General features: G+C 43.2%; 1 protein-coding gene across 3 annotated transcripts in view; it reads right to left on the bottom strand.

Moving 5' to 3' along the window:
- Positions 1-17,306, bottom strand: part of shdb (Src homology 2 domain containing transforming protein D, b) — a 340,171-nt gene that overhangs the window by 237,965 nt on the left and 84,900 nt on the right. The gene's annotated exons all lie outside the window — the stretch shown is intronic.

Consider the following 17,306-nt stretch of genomic DNA (forward strand, 5'->3'; position numbering starts at 1 on the left):
GGGAGAGAGGTGTTGGAGATGGACCAAGTAAGTCTGAGGACAGGATGGAACTTGAAGGCAGAGTTGATGAAATTGACGAGCTCGGCATGGATGCAGGAAGCAGCGACAATGCAGTGCTTGATGTGTCAGGGTCAGAACTTAAATCCTTCAGTACTGCATTCTAGAAGCACATAGCACTGACACAGGGAGAAAGCTGCATTGTTAAAGTTACCTCTTACAGACAAGACTGAAGGCTGTCTCAGATGCTCTATTATAATTCTATTTATTTCGAGATATAGCACGATAATAGGCCCTTATGGCCCAAGGAGTCTGATCCACCGAGTTGCACCCCTGTGACCAATTAACCTGTTGACCTGTCATCTTTGGAATGGGAGGAAACCCACACAATCATGGTGAGAACGTACAAACTCCTTACAGAGAGAGGTGGATTTGAACCCAGGCAGTTGGCCATGTAATAGCGTTATGCTGACCTCTATGCTACCATGCTTCAAAGAGATTTGCCATACTTATTATTCAGCCTAACCAATAAATTATCTCTCAAACTACATTCGTAAACAAATTATCTGGTCATTATTATAGTACTGTTTGTAGGATCTTGTTAGAGACGTAATAGTTGCCATCTTTCCAACAACCCATTATTGATTAAACAGCTTAATTGGGATGCAAAGTACTTCGCAATCTCCTCAGCTCAAGAATAAATGGAAGTCTTTTTATTACTTCTCAACTCTATGGGGACTGCAATTATAAACCTGAAATATAATCCACTGATCTTGATGAGTTAGATAAGAAATTAGCCTTCAAGTGCATGGCACTGATGCTGCATTGTCGCAGATCCCGTGAGTGTACAGCCACTTTGGAGGAGCTGCCTGTGCTCTGCAGACATCTGCCGTGCAAATGATAACAGAGATGGGTGTGAGGGAATGGAAACAAAAAATAAAGGAGCTTAACAGTCTCACTTCTAGTAGCAGTTATGCCAGATGAGACAAAGGTTGGGAGGGTTGTGGATAGTGTGGAGGGTTGTCAGAGGTTACAGCGGGACATTGATATGATGCAAAACTGGGCTGAGAAGTGGTGGATGGAATTCAACCCAGATAAGTGTGAGATGGTTCATTTTGGTAGGTCAAATATGATGGCAGAATATAGTATTAATGGTAAGACACTTGGCAATGTGGAGGATCAGAGGAATCTTGAAGTCTGAGTCCATAGGACACTCAAAGCTGCTGCGCAGGTTGACTCTGTGGTTAAGAAAGCATACGGTGCATTGGCCTTCATCAATTGTGGGATTGAGTTTAGGAGCCAAGAGGTAACGTTGCAGCTATATAGGACCCTGGTCAGGCCCCACTTGGAGTACTGTGCTCAGTTCTATGCCTCACTACAGGAAGGATATGGAAGCCATAGAAAGGGTGCAGAGGAGATTTACAAAGATGTTGTCTGGATTGGGAGGGCATGCCTTATGAGAATAGGTTGAGCGAACTCGGCCTTTTCTCCTTGGAGCGACGGAGGATGAGACGTGACCTGATAGAGGTGTATAAGATGATGGAATGTATAAATAGTTAGAGGCTTTTTCCCAGGGCCGAAATGGCTAGCACGAGAGGGCACAGTTTTAAGGTGCTTGGAAGCAGGTACAGAGGAGATGTCAGGGGTAATTTTTTTACGTAGAGAGTGGTGAGTGCATGGAATGGGCTGCCAGCGACGGTGGTGGAGGCAGATACCATAGGGTCTTTTGAGAGACTCCTGGATAGGTACATGGAGCTTAGAAAAATAGAGGGCTATGGGTAACCCGTGGTAATTATCAGGGATGCATCTCACCCTAACCATGGACTTTTTACTCTCCTCCCATCTGGTAGGTGCTACAGGAGCCTCCGCTCCCGCACCAGCAGGCACAGGAAGAGCTTCTTCCCTGAGGCTGTGACACTGCTGAACCTATCACAGCGCTAAGCAGTATTGCATCCGTATTGTACTGTCTCAGTACTTCTATATTTGTGTGCTGTAGCACTTTTTTTATTCGCAGTTATTTTGTAAATAACACTATTCTTTGCATTTCTGGTCAGATGCTAAAAGCATTTCATTGGCTTTGTATCTGTACTCGGCACAATGACAATAAAGTTGAATCTAATCTAATTTAACTTCTCAGGTAAGGACATGTTCAGCACAGCACTGTGGGGCGAAGGACCGGTATTATGCAGTAGGTTTTCTACGTTTCTATGAGGAGTGGACCAAGCTGATGCAACTAATATTGTAGGTGCTACCACCAGTTGTTGCAAAGCACAAAGGCACCTCAGATTTGTATCAATGGGATATTAAACAGAGGTCCTGTTCAACCATCTTGGCTATTCACGGAGAGGTTAAAGAATCCATGATACTACAATCAGAGGGCCTCCCCAGTGTCCTGACCAAACCCTCCTCTCAAACATTACAAGCACAAAAAAACAGAATCAATAGGCAATTACTTCAGAGGACATCTTTCTGGGATCTTACATGCTTCTGAATGGTGCTCAGATTTGTTAGAGAGCACTCATTTAACGCAAGACTTTGTTCCAGATCACTGGTGAAGGAATTAAACTTGGAACATAAGGAAAGTGGGTTGAGACAGGAGATAAGAACAGAAAAGGAAAATCTGTTGTGGGAAAAGGTCTGTTGATGATTCTAGAAACAAGTTAAAATGCCAAGACAAAAACACGGTTGCAGACTGAAATCTATTACTAGGCATCTTTAATTGGCAACAAAAACAAATTGTTTTCTGTGCATGAAAAACATTTGAAATAAGAAAGAAAAATTAAGCTGAATTTTAATGGCCTGTATGTAAACAGGTGACTGTTGAATATCATTTTTTATTGTTAAAGTGCATTTATGTATTCACCCTGGTAATGCTAAAATAGCTGTCTGTGCCTTTAAGAGAAAATGGTGACATTGGTATCATTATGCACAGGTGAAGCAGAATGAAGAGTTGCTATGTTCTAGGGAGAACAATGTTCAAGTGCTTTTCCCAGACCTGGTGAGGAAAGGTGAATAATATTTGATAGCGTCCATGTAAATTTGTTCATACTTGTTTGTAAATATTATGTAATTTGACATGCTTTACATGTGGATGCTTTAGATTTTTGCGAGTAAATTTATCAGCGCTGGATTGCGTGGTTGTGCAAATTTCCTTATTGGCCTAGTAGTGTGAGCCAGGAGAACTCATTTCAAGGTCTAGCCTATATATGTTTGGAAGTGAAGTACGTGTGTGTCAAACATTTCTTATGACAATTTCAATCTTCGATGCAGTATGTTGGCATTGTTCTTTATATATACCTGCTTTTACATTATCCAAGTGGTCAATCCTATTAGCCTAACCATGTTAACAAAATAGCATCAACATTTACTGTTGGTGTTCAAATAGCTCTGGTTAGAAACAACAGGAATGTTTATTTAGTAGGGTGGATGGCATTAGATGCAGTAGCTTCCACTGCTGATATAGCAGATGCAATTGTATCCAACCTATCATTGGGGTCGTGATGGGATCATCTACAATGCTAGCTTTTTATCCTACAATACATTGTAGATTCTGTTGGGTAATAGGAGGAAATACGCATTCCACCCTGTGGTAGGAGAAAGTGTGCTAACACCTCAGCGTGAAGAACCTTGGTCAGAAGGACTTATCCCATTTTTTTCCCTTACATTTGCATCAATTTCTTTCTGCTGCTCCCTACCCCTAACAACCAGCAAGTCCTTTAGGAAGCTGGAGGGAATCCATGCGGTCACAGGAGATTGTGCAGCACCCAAGGCTGGGATCGAATCTGGGTTGCTGGACCTGAAAGGAGGCAGCACTAACCCGTGTGCCACAGTTTTGCCTGCCACAGCACTCCCCATTTCCCTAGTGTTATTCCAGACTGGCATTACCAGCTTACTCTCACATATTTATGGTCGTGATCCTGATCACCGCCTCACTACCCACATGTCATCGATGGTAAACTTCCGCCTCACAAAACCAGGAAGCTAGGTTCCATTCAGCTCTCTGGTGCAGTTTGCACATTCCCCCCATGAATGTATGGAATTTTCCCAACAGGTGCCCTAGTCTCTTTTAAGTCCCAAAGACATCCAAGTCAGTAAGTTAATTGTGCACTGTAAATTGCTCCTAGTGCATAGATGCGTGTAGAATCTGGAGGGAGCTGTTGGGAATGTGGGAGAATAAAATGGGATTAATACAGGATTTGTATAAAGGGATATTTGCTGGTTAGCACAGACAGTGGGCTGTTCTCTGCTGTACTACTCTCTGAAAGGATAATGCTGATGCTCCCCATGGTTAAGTGCTGTCTTGGTTCCAAGAGTGAAATTGGGAACTGGTAGAAAACACTGAAGTATCATTAGCACCTGTGCGAAGGCATTTTAATCTTCAGAAAGAAAGAGGAAACAACTTTAAAGCTGAACTGTTCTTCTCTCAGCATTTCATCTGTTAAAAAGCTTTTCACAGAACCATGCAGAGCATCAGTTCCTTGTAGTATAATCCCTGGGGCATGTTCACACGTGTTACTAAATCACAAAGGACACTGGCATGGAAAATTACCCTCAGGAGACAAGGCAGACAGAAAGATCTAAATTTGACTCAGTATTACAACTGTCTCCAGAAATGAAGCAAAAAAAGAACATAAGGGCGGAGGAAGGTACCTTAGCTGCTGCAGCTTAGTACTGGACACAGACTATAGATTTATTGCAGACCCACTGTGCATTTCAGTCTGCACAAAGTGGGTGAATGGTGAAACCGGTACAACTCATACTTTTCCCTGTTCCCACTGACACCAACTACAGTGATGTTAATTTGCAAGCAAAGTGAAGCTAATCCACGTCAACAACCAGAACCATCTTGATGTGTTCCAGGTGAAACCACTGGAAAGTTTTCTCCCTGATTAGCATTGACTTCGGGTTTACTGGAGCTCTATAAAAGTCATTTCTACCTGCTACCTTTGTGAATTATACTATTTCCCCAGGGACTAAGAATGTTTGATGGGGTCCATTTTATTCCACAGTTGAAGAAGCTGACAGATGGGCTTTGATATCAACCCCTTCTGGCGAAGATGGCGCCAGTGAACAACAATTCCTCAGGCAACATCTTGCAGATAGCCAATCTCTTCAGTTATCACACTTTTTCTACGTCTTCTGCTTGTTCTTTTTGTTTTGATTACATTACAAAAACTGTTGGAGCCGGTGACGTGCAGTTCAGAATGTGATCGAGTGTTCTAGCGCTCTGCTGTGTTCGGAGAGGACCGAGAACATGAGCTGCCTTGTGAAGAAGTCCGGAGACGGTGTCCTGAAGAGGACTTAAAGCACAAGGTGACTCCACTCCGAAACGTCAAGGAAGAATGAAGCATCAAGGTGAATACGGAGGAAGTAAACGGCTCTCAACAGAGTCAGGGGAGTGACAGTGGTTGATACCCGGATCAGGGGCGTTCGGACCCAGCATGATAGTTACTCTTCACGGAAGGACAGAGTTTGTGTGGTCACTCTCCTTGAATGGTGACAGGAGGATGTATTCAATATTCTGAGATTTATGTGATTATTCAACTGCACTTTATGTTGGCCTCCTTCAACTTTCCTGTTTTCTTTCTTGTGGCCAATTGGCGGGTGGATGATGTGTTACTTTTTGTGCGTGGGAGGAGTTGGGGATATGGGGTTTGATGTTCTTGTTGGTGTTTTTCTATGTGGGTGATCTGTTAGTTTTTTGTGTGAGGGAGGGGTGAGGGGGGAGTTTGAGGTTTGTAAGTTTTGTTTCTTTTTTCTTTTTCATGCCAGGGGGTTGGAATTGATGTCTTTTCTTTCAGCAACTCCCATGGTTTTTCTGTATTTCATGGCTATCTAGAGAAGACAAATATCAGAGTTCTATTGTACATACTTAGACAATAGAATGAACCTTTGAAACTTTGAACCTCAGTCAGCATTACCTGAATTCTACTAGTCAACAATGGACATTGTGTAAGCTGGAGGTAGGGTCTAATACAGTAAAAACATCTCAGATAACATCGCTAGGTGTCTGAGAGGAAACATCAATCACACACAACAAGCTAAGATACTTTCCCACTACATCACAATCAGGAGGAGGGTCCTGACTATTTATTCAAAGTTCAAAATACATTTATTATCATATATATATCACCACATACAGCAAATCCAAGAAACACAACAGAATCACAGAAGGACCACACCCAACAAGGACAACCAATCAATCCTGTTCCTAGTACTTCAGTGTCTGTGTCTTGCATTTGGGTCTGCTCCCAGTGCCCTCTTATGACATCACTTTGTTGTCCTTATCTCCTGCATCTTGCTCTTTAGCCTCTGCTTGTATGCAGGTGGAAGGAGAGTCAATTGATTAAATTTCCTGAAATGTAGTCTAGGCATGGAATGGCAAGCATTCTTAATCGTAGAATAGCAGTGGTTGAGTGTTATGGGACCCTTGGTGCTGCAGGTTATATGCTGATTATAATTAGGCAGAGATTTCTTCAAACAAGTCTGATTTCATAAGCGTTTGAAGAGATTTGGTTTGTCACCTAAAATTCTTGAAAACTTCTACAGTGGTACTGTGGAGAGCATTCTGACTGGCTGCATCACCACCTGGTATGGGGGGGGGGGGTGCTACTGCACAGGATTGAAGTACGCTGCAGAGAGTTGTAGAATTAGTCAGCTCCATCATGGGTACTAGATTCCATAGTACCCATTATATCCTCAAGGTGTGGCGCCTCAGAAAAGTGGCTTCCATCAAGGCCCCCATAACTCAGGACATGCCCTCTTCTTAGTTACCATCAAGAAGGAGGTACAAATTCAGTGTTTCAGGAACCGCTTCTTTCCCTCTCTCATCCAATTTCTAAATGGACATAGAATCCATGAACACTATCTCACTACTTTTTTAAAAAAATTCTGCTTTTGCACTATTTATCCTAATTTAACTATTTAATATACATACTGTAATTAGCTTTTTTCTACGTTTATCATGTGTTGCATTGCACTGCAGCTGCAAAGTTAACAAATTTCATGACAAATGCTTGTGATATTATATCTGATTCTGACTGAAGTCCCCAACTATAATTTGAAATGTGTTGGGGTGGGCTGATTCTTGTATGATGTTGCTAGTTATCTTGAGTGCCTGATTAGCATTGGCTTCCGACAGTATGTAAACTGTAGTCAGGATCATGGATGAGAACTCTCCTGATAAGTAGAACGGTAATTGTTAGATCTTCCAGGTCAGAGAACAACTGTGCAACAGAACCACCACGTCTGAACACCACAAAGAGTTTATCATGAAACACAGATCTCTCTAACTTTTGCCTTCTCCGAATCAGCAGTTTGGATCCTCCTGCGTATCGAGAGGCTTCCTGGTCTTACCAAAATCTGGAGTAAGCCATGTCTCCGTGAAATACAGAACACAGCAATTCCTCATTTCCATCTGATACAACAATCCTGCTCTTAGGTCCTCAATCTTGTTCTCTAATTTAATAACAAGATGCTGTGTACAGGAACTTTCATTGCTTGGTGATTCAATCTGGCTCCTCCCCTCCCTTCCTCCCTCTCTTCTGGCCGTGGTGATGTACCTTCATCTGCTTAGAGGTGCCGTACCTACATGCTTGAGAGTTAAATCTGCTGAGTCCTTGTGAAGATCGTGAAATCACTAGGTCATTGAGATAGTTCAAATGTACGTTGCTTAAAGGAAATTACAGGGTGCAGATTGCAGTGAGAGTAATTCAGAAGAGGTATATTTAGAAGTTTTGTAAGCAGCCTGCAACACATTGCCATGGTTCACTAGTGCCATCTTGGTCAGACTCATTCCTTGCACCAGCCCAATTAAGATCAGGTCTGTGTGGTTTACTGCCTTTTGATGTGTTTTACTGAACCAACAGAAAAGATTTGAGTTCCTTAAAGCAGCATTTATTGTAGTTAACTCTGTGGAACCTCCTCAGGAGAATTGTCGGATTCAACCAACTGCAAGAACAAGCAGGTTTACTGCCAGAGTGCTCATCTGTACTCCTCTGTATACTATTGCCTCAGGGAGCTGGGTGTAGCAATGGAGCCAGCATTCATGCAGAGCTAAACTTAAAATGACATTTCTTGAAATAGTAGATTTCTCCACTGAACATCTGAACGAACCAAAATGATGAAGATGGGTTAAGTAACCCATTTCTGTTTTTGCCATGGTGGGGAGAATGGTCAGGTAGCGGAAGCAGTAGGTGTGATCAGGTCAGTGCTAAACTAAACAGGTCAATGGAAAGAGAAACAGAGTTAACATTTCAGGCCAGAGGTCCTTTACAACCTATGTCACTGTGCTGATCTGAAACAATACTTCTGTTTCTTGTTCCACAGATGCTGTCTGACCTGCTGAGTATTTCTAGCATTTTCTATTTTTAATTCTGATCACCAACATCTGTATTTTTATGATATAAATTTAGATCACATAGGATCTCTAAGGGTCTGTTAACGAACTGAAGGAACCCCATGGCTCTATAATTCTGACAGTATCAGATCGGAAACATTAACTCTGTCTCCATTTTTCCACAGACACTGCCCAACCTGCTGATAGTCGCCAGCATTTGCTGTTGTTATTCAAGTTCAAATATTTGTGGCTTTGACCCTGAGCAGATGATATTCCAACATAGCCAACCTACAGTCAGCTCCAGTCCTGCTCAAGTTGAGGTGTGTTATGTTATACAGTACTCTGCGTAGAGGGTTCACAGCACAAGTACACGCATTCAAAAGGCTTGTACAGTATTTAGGATGATCATAATAGGTTGCAGGTGACAGTTGTTGTTTGAGCTATGTATATACCATTGAGGTATATTGGCAGTCACTAATCCCAACAATGAACTGTTACTGTAACTTATGGACACACTCTCATGGAATCTTCTTTTCAGGTTCTTGATATTTATTGCTCATTTATTAATTATTATTATTTTGTTTGTCTTTTCTTTTTATATTTGCAGAGTTTGTTGTCTTTTACACATTTGTCTGTCTTGTTGCAAGCTGTTCTGTCATTGATGCTATTGTGTTACAGTACTTTAAGTATCGTGAATGCCTGCAAGAAAATGAATCAGAAGTATATGGTGACATGTACATACTCTGATAATAAATTTACTTTGAACTTTAATAATGTATCTTTTTGGAGATGGGTTAAATTTGGTTTTGAAGGCAAAGATAAAATAAAGATCAGGCATTGCCAGTAAAATCTTAAATCCAATTCAACAGAAAATCAAAATCTTTCTCCTCATTCAACAAATTACTATTTGCTGTAATTTCAAAATTCCTTTTAATAGCCACAGAGAATAACAATTCTTTCTTCATCACTGGCATTTTATTAAGATACAAAGAAGCTGACTTGAACTAACGTCTTCAAATGTAGGCTCATAATTAGCATGACAAAAGGCCCTACGCAGACGTTAGCATTTGAATGGTCTCAATTGAGTTAATACATTAATCTTGCTCCCCTTAGTTCTCAAGCTCCCTATTTTACATACCTGCAGCAGGGGGACCATTTACTTTCAATTAATGATTAAACTTTTGCAATTGTGTTTTGGTTCCTGTTCTTAAGAACTATAAATCACCTGAAGGCTTTTATATTGTGGACTAAAGAATGTTGTACAGACAGAAAATTGCCTCTAATTCACCTCTAATTAGTGATAATAGTGGCCTGCTTTGATTTTACCCACATTAAACCTGATGGTGTTGTGCCTCAGCCCCAAAAACTGAGTGCCTGCTTTAGTTCCATATCCCAGCTCCCTTGCTAGAAAGATAGTACTTCTTTAAAAATAAGATTATATCAATTACACAAGAAAATCTGGAAATTCAAAGTAACACACACAAAATGCTGGAGGAACTCAGCAGGCCAGGCAGCATCTATGGAAACACAAAATAATCTGGTTGTGAGTGTAGCATCTATGGAACGGAGTAAACAGCTGAGTCCCAAAGCATTGACTGTTTCCATATGTTATATCAAAGCTCTGCTCTGGGTGGAATGTGGAAATTATCACCTGCAGGAGTACTAGAAGGAAGAACATTCTTTGGCCAACTTTTCTCCCTTAAACACACTGCCCAGTAAGTGGTAGTTGATAATTCCCTCATTTGTCATTTGTGTGATTTACTGCCTGCTTACCGACTACTGAATTGCCTGTATAACAATACCGACTGCACTTCAAAAGCAGCTAATTCACTACAAACCCTGGTACTTTCATGACATCAAAAGGTGATCTTTAATAGGAGTTCCCAGCCCCTCTTTATGCAGCAATATACTATTATTCCTTTGGAGTACAGCAGTTAATACACTGAAGAACATGATGTCCGATCTGCACTAGCAACATTTCTTCACAATGAAGTGAATTATCTGTTAACTTACTTTTAAAGAAATACTATTACAGTCATACAGAGCAGAAACAGGCTCCTTGGCCACAATGACTGTGCCAGCCATCCAAGTATACATTATCCAAGGTGGTCAGCAGGATTCTACTTCTCAGAAAAAGAAACTGCTGTTTGGTGGCATTTTACATACAAAGAGCTAGAGTTGTACAGCACAAAGAACAGACCCTTCAGAGCAACTTGTCCATGCAGACCAAGTTGACTAGCAACACACATCAAAGTTGCTGGTGAACGCAGCAGGCCAGGCAGCATCTCTAGGAAGAGGTACAGTCGACGTTTCGGGCTGAGACCCTTCGTCAGGACTAACTGAAAGAAGAGCTAGTAAGAGATTTGAAAGTGGGAGGGGGAGGGGGAGATCCAAAATGATAGGAGAAGACAGGAGGGGGACGGACGGAGCCGAGAGCTGGACAGTTGATTGGCAAAAGGGAGATGAGAGGATCATGGGACGGGAGGCCTAGGGAGAAAGAAAGGGGGAGGGGTGAAGCCCAGAGGATGGGCAAGGAGTATAGTGAGAGGGACAGATGAAGAAAAAGGAGAGAGAGAGAGAGTAAAGAGAAAAAAATAATAAGTAAAGAAATAAATAACGGATGGGGCACGAGGGGGACCTGAGCCAGTCCCACCTGCCTGCAACACACACAAACAACAGGAGGAACTCAGCACATCAGGCAGCATCTATGGAGAGGAATTTGGAGCCAAGACCCATCATCAGGATTGTGTGTGTGTGTGTGTGTGTGTGTGTGTGTGTGTGTGTGTGTTGCACAAGGTTTCCAGCATCTGTAGAATCTCTTGGGTCCTATTTGCCCAAGTTTGGTTCATATCCCTCTGGACCTTTCCTATTCATGTACCTATTCAAACACTTCTTAAATGTCACAATCTTACCCACTCCTATCACTTCCTCGGGCAGATCAATTCCATGTACAGATCACTCATTGTGTGAAGAATTTACCCCTAAGGTCCTTTTAAAGTATTTCCCTTCTTACTTTAAACCTATGCCCTCGAGTTTTGGACTTGTCTACTATATCCTGTTGCCAGCCACATCTAAATTACTCTTAATTTTGTAAACCTCTATAAGGTCACCTCTGAGCATCCTATGATCAAGGGAAAAAAGGAACACAGGCTTATCTAGCATCCCTTTAAATCCAAGTTCTTTAGTCCTAGTAACACACGCTTAGATCATTCCTTTAGCCTTTTCAGTTTAAAGAGATCCTTCCTAAAGTAGGATGACTGGAACGGTATGCAATACTCCAAAAATGGTCTTATCTAAGAAGACATCTTAGGCTGTCTCTCAGGACTGAGGATGGCTTACATCCAATTCAGCTTTGTGGGTTCTGAGGTGGCTGATGAGGCCAATGTGGGAACCACAAGCTCCTCCACAGGTGACTGATAGGGTGGGCAGGTGAGCAGTTTGGGAGGTGGTATGGTTCTTTCTACCAATTACAGGTAGCCTCTTTGTGCATCCAGTTTATGGCCTCAAGGTTCACAATACCATCCCACTTTGAGCAGTCATAGACTAGATGTTCCCTCATGGAAATGTTGTATTTCTTCAAAGAAGCTTTGAGTAGATCCTTGAATCTTATCCTCTGTCAGTGTGATCATCTACACCCCCCCCTCCACCCCACCACAGGCCATTCTGTCCTCTGTCTGCAAAGGCCATCTCGATCTGCCATTTCATAGTCATAGTCATAGCCATACTTTATTGATCCCGGGGGAAATCGGTTTTCGTTACAGTTGCACCATAAATAATAAATAGTAATAAACCATAAATAGTTAAATAGTAAAAAGTAAACTATGCCAGGAAGTAAGTCCAGGACCAGCCTATTGGCTCAGGGTATCTGACCCTCCAAGGGAGGAGTTGTAAAGTTTGATGGCCACAGGCAGGAATGACTTCCTATGACGCTCTGTGCTGCACCTCGGTGGAATGAGTCTCTGGCTGAATGTACTCCTGTGTCCACCCAGTACATTATGTAGTGGATGGGAGACATTGTCCAAGATGGCATGCAACTTGGACAGCATCCTCTTTTCAGACACCACCGTCAGAGAGTCCAGTTCCATCCCCACAACATCACTGGCCTTACGAATGAGTTTGTTGATTCTGTTGGTGTCTGCTAGCCTCAGCCTGCTGTCCCAGCACACAACAGCAAACATGATAGCACTGGCCACCACAGACTCGTAGAACATCCTCAGTATTGTCTGGCAGATGTCAAAGGACCTCAGTCTCCTCAGGAAATAGAGATGGCTCTGACCCTTCTTGTAGACAGCCTCAGTGTTCTTTGACCAGTCCAGTTTATTGTCAACTCGTATCCCTAGGTATTTGTAATCCTCCACCATGTCCACACTGACCCCCTGGATGGAAACAGGGGTCACCAGTACCTTAGCTCTCCTCAGGTCTACCACCAGCTCCTTAGTCTTTTTCACATTAAGCTGCAGATAATTCTGCTCACACCATGTGGCAAAGTTTCCTACCGTAGCCCTGTACTCAGCCTCATCTCCCTTGCTGATGCATCCAACTATGGCAGAGTAATCCGAAAACTTCTGAAGATGACAAGACTCTGTACAGTAGTTGAAATCCGAGGCATAAATGGTGAAGAGAAAGGGAGACAAGACAGTCCCCTGTGGAGCCCCAGTGCTGCTGAGCACTCTGTCGGACACACAGTGTTGCAAGCACACGTACTGTGGTCTGCCAGTCAGGTAATCAAGAATCCATGACACCAGGGAAGCATCTACCTGCATCGCTGTCAGCTTCTCCCCCAGCAGAGCAGGGCGGATGGTGTTGAACGCACTGGAGAAGTCAAAAAACATGACCCTCACAGTGCTTGGTGGCTTGTCCAGGTGGGCGTAGACACGGTTCAGCAGGTAGACGATGGCATCCTCAACTCCTGGTCGGGGCTGGTAGGCGAACTGGAGGGGATCTAAGTGTGGCCTGACCATAGGCCGGAGCAGCTCCAGAACAAGTCTCACCAGGGTCTTCATGATGTGGGAGGTCGATGCGACCGGTCTGTAGTCAGACCGCTGGGGCGCGGCGTCTTCGGCACAGGGTCGAGGCAGGACATCTTCCACAGCACAAGAACCCTCCGGAGCCTCAGGCTCAGGTTGAATACATGGCGAAGTACTCCACGTAGCTGAGGGGCACAGGCTTTGAGCACCCTGGTACTGACACCATCCGGTCCTGCAGCCTTGCTTAGGTTGCAAGCAATTGCAGCTCTCCTCCCAATTTCAGCCCTGACCTGCCATTCCTTGACTTCCACCACTGTCAGGATGAGGCCAAATGCAATCTAGAGGAAAAATACCTCATCTTCCAGCTTAGTGTTCTATACGCTAGCAGCATGAACATTAAATACTGCAATTTCAGGAAACCTGCTCCTCCTCTGTTCCCTCCTGACATGATATTTCCTTGGACCTTGAGAGAGACTAGTGGAGAAATTGCAGGGGCCCTGACAGAAATACTTAAAATGTCCTTAGCCACGGCTGCAGTGCCGGAGGATTGGAGGGTAGCTCATGTTGTTCTGTTGTTTAAAAAAGGCTCCAAAAGTAAACCAGATAATTACAGGCCGGTGAGCCTGACATCAGTAGTAGGTAAATTATTGGAAGTTGTTCTGAGACATCGGATATACAAGTATTTGGACAGCAAAGGGCTGATTAAGGATAGTCAGCATAGCTTTGTGTGTGGTAGATCGTGTTTAATGAATCTTGTGGAGTTTTTCGAGGAGGTTACCAATAAAGTAGATGAAGGAAAGGCTGTGGATGTTGTCTACATGGACTTTAGTAAGGCCTTTGACAAGGTCCCACATGGGAGATTAGTTCAGAAAGTTCAGACACTAGGTATCCATGGAGAGGTTGTAAACTGGATTCGAAATTGGCTGTGTGGGAGAAGACAGAGAGTGGTAGTGGATGATTGCTTCTCAGACTGGAGGCCTGTGACTAGTGGTGTGCGCCTCAAGGATCTGTGCTGGGACCATTGTTGTTTGTTGTCTATATCAATGATCTAGATGATAATGTGGTAAATTGGATCAGCAAGTTTGCTGATGACACTAAGATTGGAGGCATTGTGGACAGCGAGGAAGGCTTTCAAAGCTTGTAGAGGGATCTGGACCAACTTGAAAAATGGGCCAGAAAATGGCAGATGGAATTTAATGCAGACAAGTGTGAGGTGTTGCATTTTGGAAGGACAAATCAAGGTAGGACATACACAGTAAATGGTAGGGCACTGAGGAGCGTGGAAGAACAAAGGGATCTGGGAGTTCAGATACATAATTCCCTGAAAGTGGCGTCACAGGTAGACAGGGTTGTAAAGAAGGCTTTTGGCATCCTGGCATTCATAAATCCAAGTATTGAGTACAGGAGATGGGATGTTACTGTGAGGTTGTGTAAGACATTGGTGAGACCAAATTTGGAGTATTGTGTACAGTTCTGGTCACCTAACTATAGGAAGGATATCAGTAAGATTGAAAGAGAGCAGAGAAGATTTACTGGGATGGTGCCGGGTCTTCAGGAGTTGAGTTACAGGGAAAGGTTGAACAGGTTAGGACTTTATTCCTTGGAGCATAGAAGAATGAGGGGAGATTTGATAGAGTTTTACAAAATTATGAGGGGTATAGACAGAGTAAATGCGAATAGGCTCGTTCCACTTAGGAGAGATAAATACGAGAGGACATGGCTTTAGAGTGAAAGGGGAGAAGTTTACGGGGAACTTCTTCACTCAGAGAGTGGTGGGAGTGTGTAACGAGCTGCCATCTGACGTGGTAAATGCAGGCTCACTCTTAAGTTTTAAGAATAAATTGGATAGGTACATGGATGGGAGAGGTCTGGAGGGTTATGGACTGAGTGCAGGTCAATGGGACTAGCAGAATAATACAGACTAGAAGGGCCGAATGGTCTGTTTTCTGAGCTGTAGTGTTCTATGGTTCTTTCTCTCTCCTTCCTGTCCACCCAGGTCTACCTACCAGCCCCACTGCTTTCCCTGCTCCATCTAGTTCCATCAGTCTATCACCCACATACTTAATTCTCATCCCACTGTTTCCTTTTGCCCAATGACCCTCCCTTATCAAGTTCCAATCACCACCTTCCTTATCAGATTCTGTCCTATCACCTCCCAATCTCTGTCACTTTCTGCACCTTTCTGCTTTCCCCCTGTTGCTCCTAGTCCCCCTTCCCCCACACCTTTGTGAATTGGCTACATCTCCTTTACACTCTCAGTCCAGATGCAGGACCTTGACTCAAAGCATTAACAATCCCTTTGCCTCCACCAATGCTACCTGACCCATTGAGTTCCTCCAGCAGTTTGACGTTTCCTCTGGAGCTCGGAGTACACCTTTCTAAAAGGATCTTGCTGCATTGCCCACGTAACAATAATTGCTACGCTTCGGATTGAGTCCCCTTGACACACTTATGAAAAGTGAGATGATGTGATACAAATGATTTTAATTATAACCTCCAGCATTTGCCTGAATAAACAGAACAGGCAGGAAGAACCCGGCTCATTATTTACACAGAGATTATTTTTCTAGAAATCATCACAATTATTCGTGATTCTGAATTATTTGCAAACTGCACCATGGAACAGTTGATGAGGCAAAATAACAAGAGCACTTATATGTATCCACTGAGCATCACATTTATGGAAGGCCAGTGCACTATAGCTGTAAGTTGTACTGTTTCATTATAGATGTATGCTCTGGTCATTGCTTGAATCATTTCACCAAATCACGCTTTGGTAGAGCCTGGGGCTGAGACGACGTGTGATGGAACTATCCTAAATGGAGGGATTTGGAGAAAAGCAGGGTCTTGTTTGGAGACCTGACTGAAGCTTGAGAATAGAGTTCTTTAACTGCTCCATTTGGGACAGGAACCAAATCTGCCTTCTACACTCGGATTCTACTGAGGCAGGGCAATAAGCTAGGTCTGATGCTATGGTGTTCCAACAATGACGGACAGGTTGTGGGCTGGGTTTGTTGTCAGCAGTTCCATGATAAAATGCAAAATACATCTGTTGATCCTGGGAATGTTAAGATATACTTCTGGTTTAAGGTGGTGCTGGTGATGTCCAGCGATTACTTATCAGTGGCAAAATACAAAACAAAGACCGTATTAATAACACTTTATTAAGAATGATCACCGCTAACAGTGGAGAGGGGTGCAGAGGTGAGGCTAGGCGAGAGGAGACGGGAGGAGGAGGAGGTGAAGGTGAAGCATGGCGGAGGCAAGTGGAGATGGGAGCACGGAAAGTGCCAATGTCTGATTGATTAAGCTCTGGGCTGAATTGGAAGGGTCAGGTATGAGCCATATCATGACGGCAGGGTCCAGACCCCAGAGCTGCCTGAGAGTGAGGAAAGACCAGATGTTTCGACAATTTATGCACTGAATGAAAAGGTCAGAATATCAGGACCGGAGGTGGGGGATGGGCCAGTTCTATGTAGTACTGCTCACTGCTCCGTGATGTTTACTCAGCTCTGTGCTGAACTGCGGCCGTGTCCTGCTCCAGCTGCAGTGATGCCTGGGCTCGTGTGCTCTGAATGCTATTTGCTTACTTTTATTATTTGCAAGACATTTTCTTCTCTCTGTGCACTGGGTGATGACAGTCTTTTTTAAATGGGTTCTTTTGGGGTTTCTTCATTTTGTGGCTGCCTAGAAGGTGACAAATCTCAAGGTTGTATAATGTATACATACTTTGTTAATAAATGTACTTTAAATTTTGAAATAAAGTGGTAACATTTATCTGCTAATAGCCCATACAAAGAATTTGTCACCTGACTAAAATCCTGTCGAAGAACTCACAACATAGGCTGAGATTGCTTTAATTTACTTCTGTAATGATGGATTTGCCCTACGGGCAAATGTCAACCCCAAGACAAGATTTTGAAAGAGTGGAAGAATTTGTCCCAGTGTTGCTGCTCAACTTTTACTCCTGAAACTTTATCAATACTGATCACGAATGTCAGCAG

This window comes from Mobula birostris, chromosome 26 (assembly GCF_030028105.1).
Source record: "Mobula birostris isolate sMobBir1 chromosome 26, sMobBir1.hap1, whole genome shotgun sequence".
Classification (NCBI taxonomy): Eukaryota; Metazoa; Chordata; class Chondrichthyes; order Myliobatiformes; family Myliobatidae; genus Mobula; species Mobula birostris.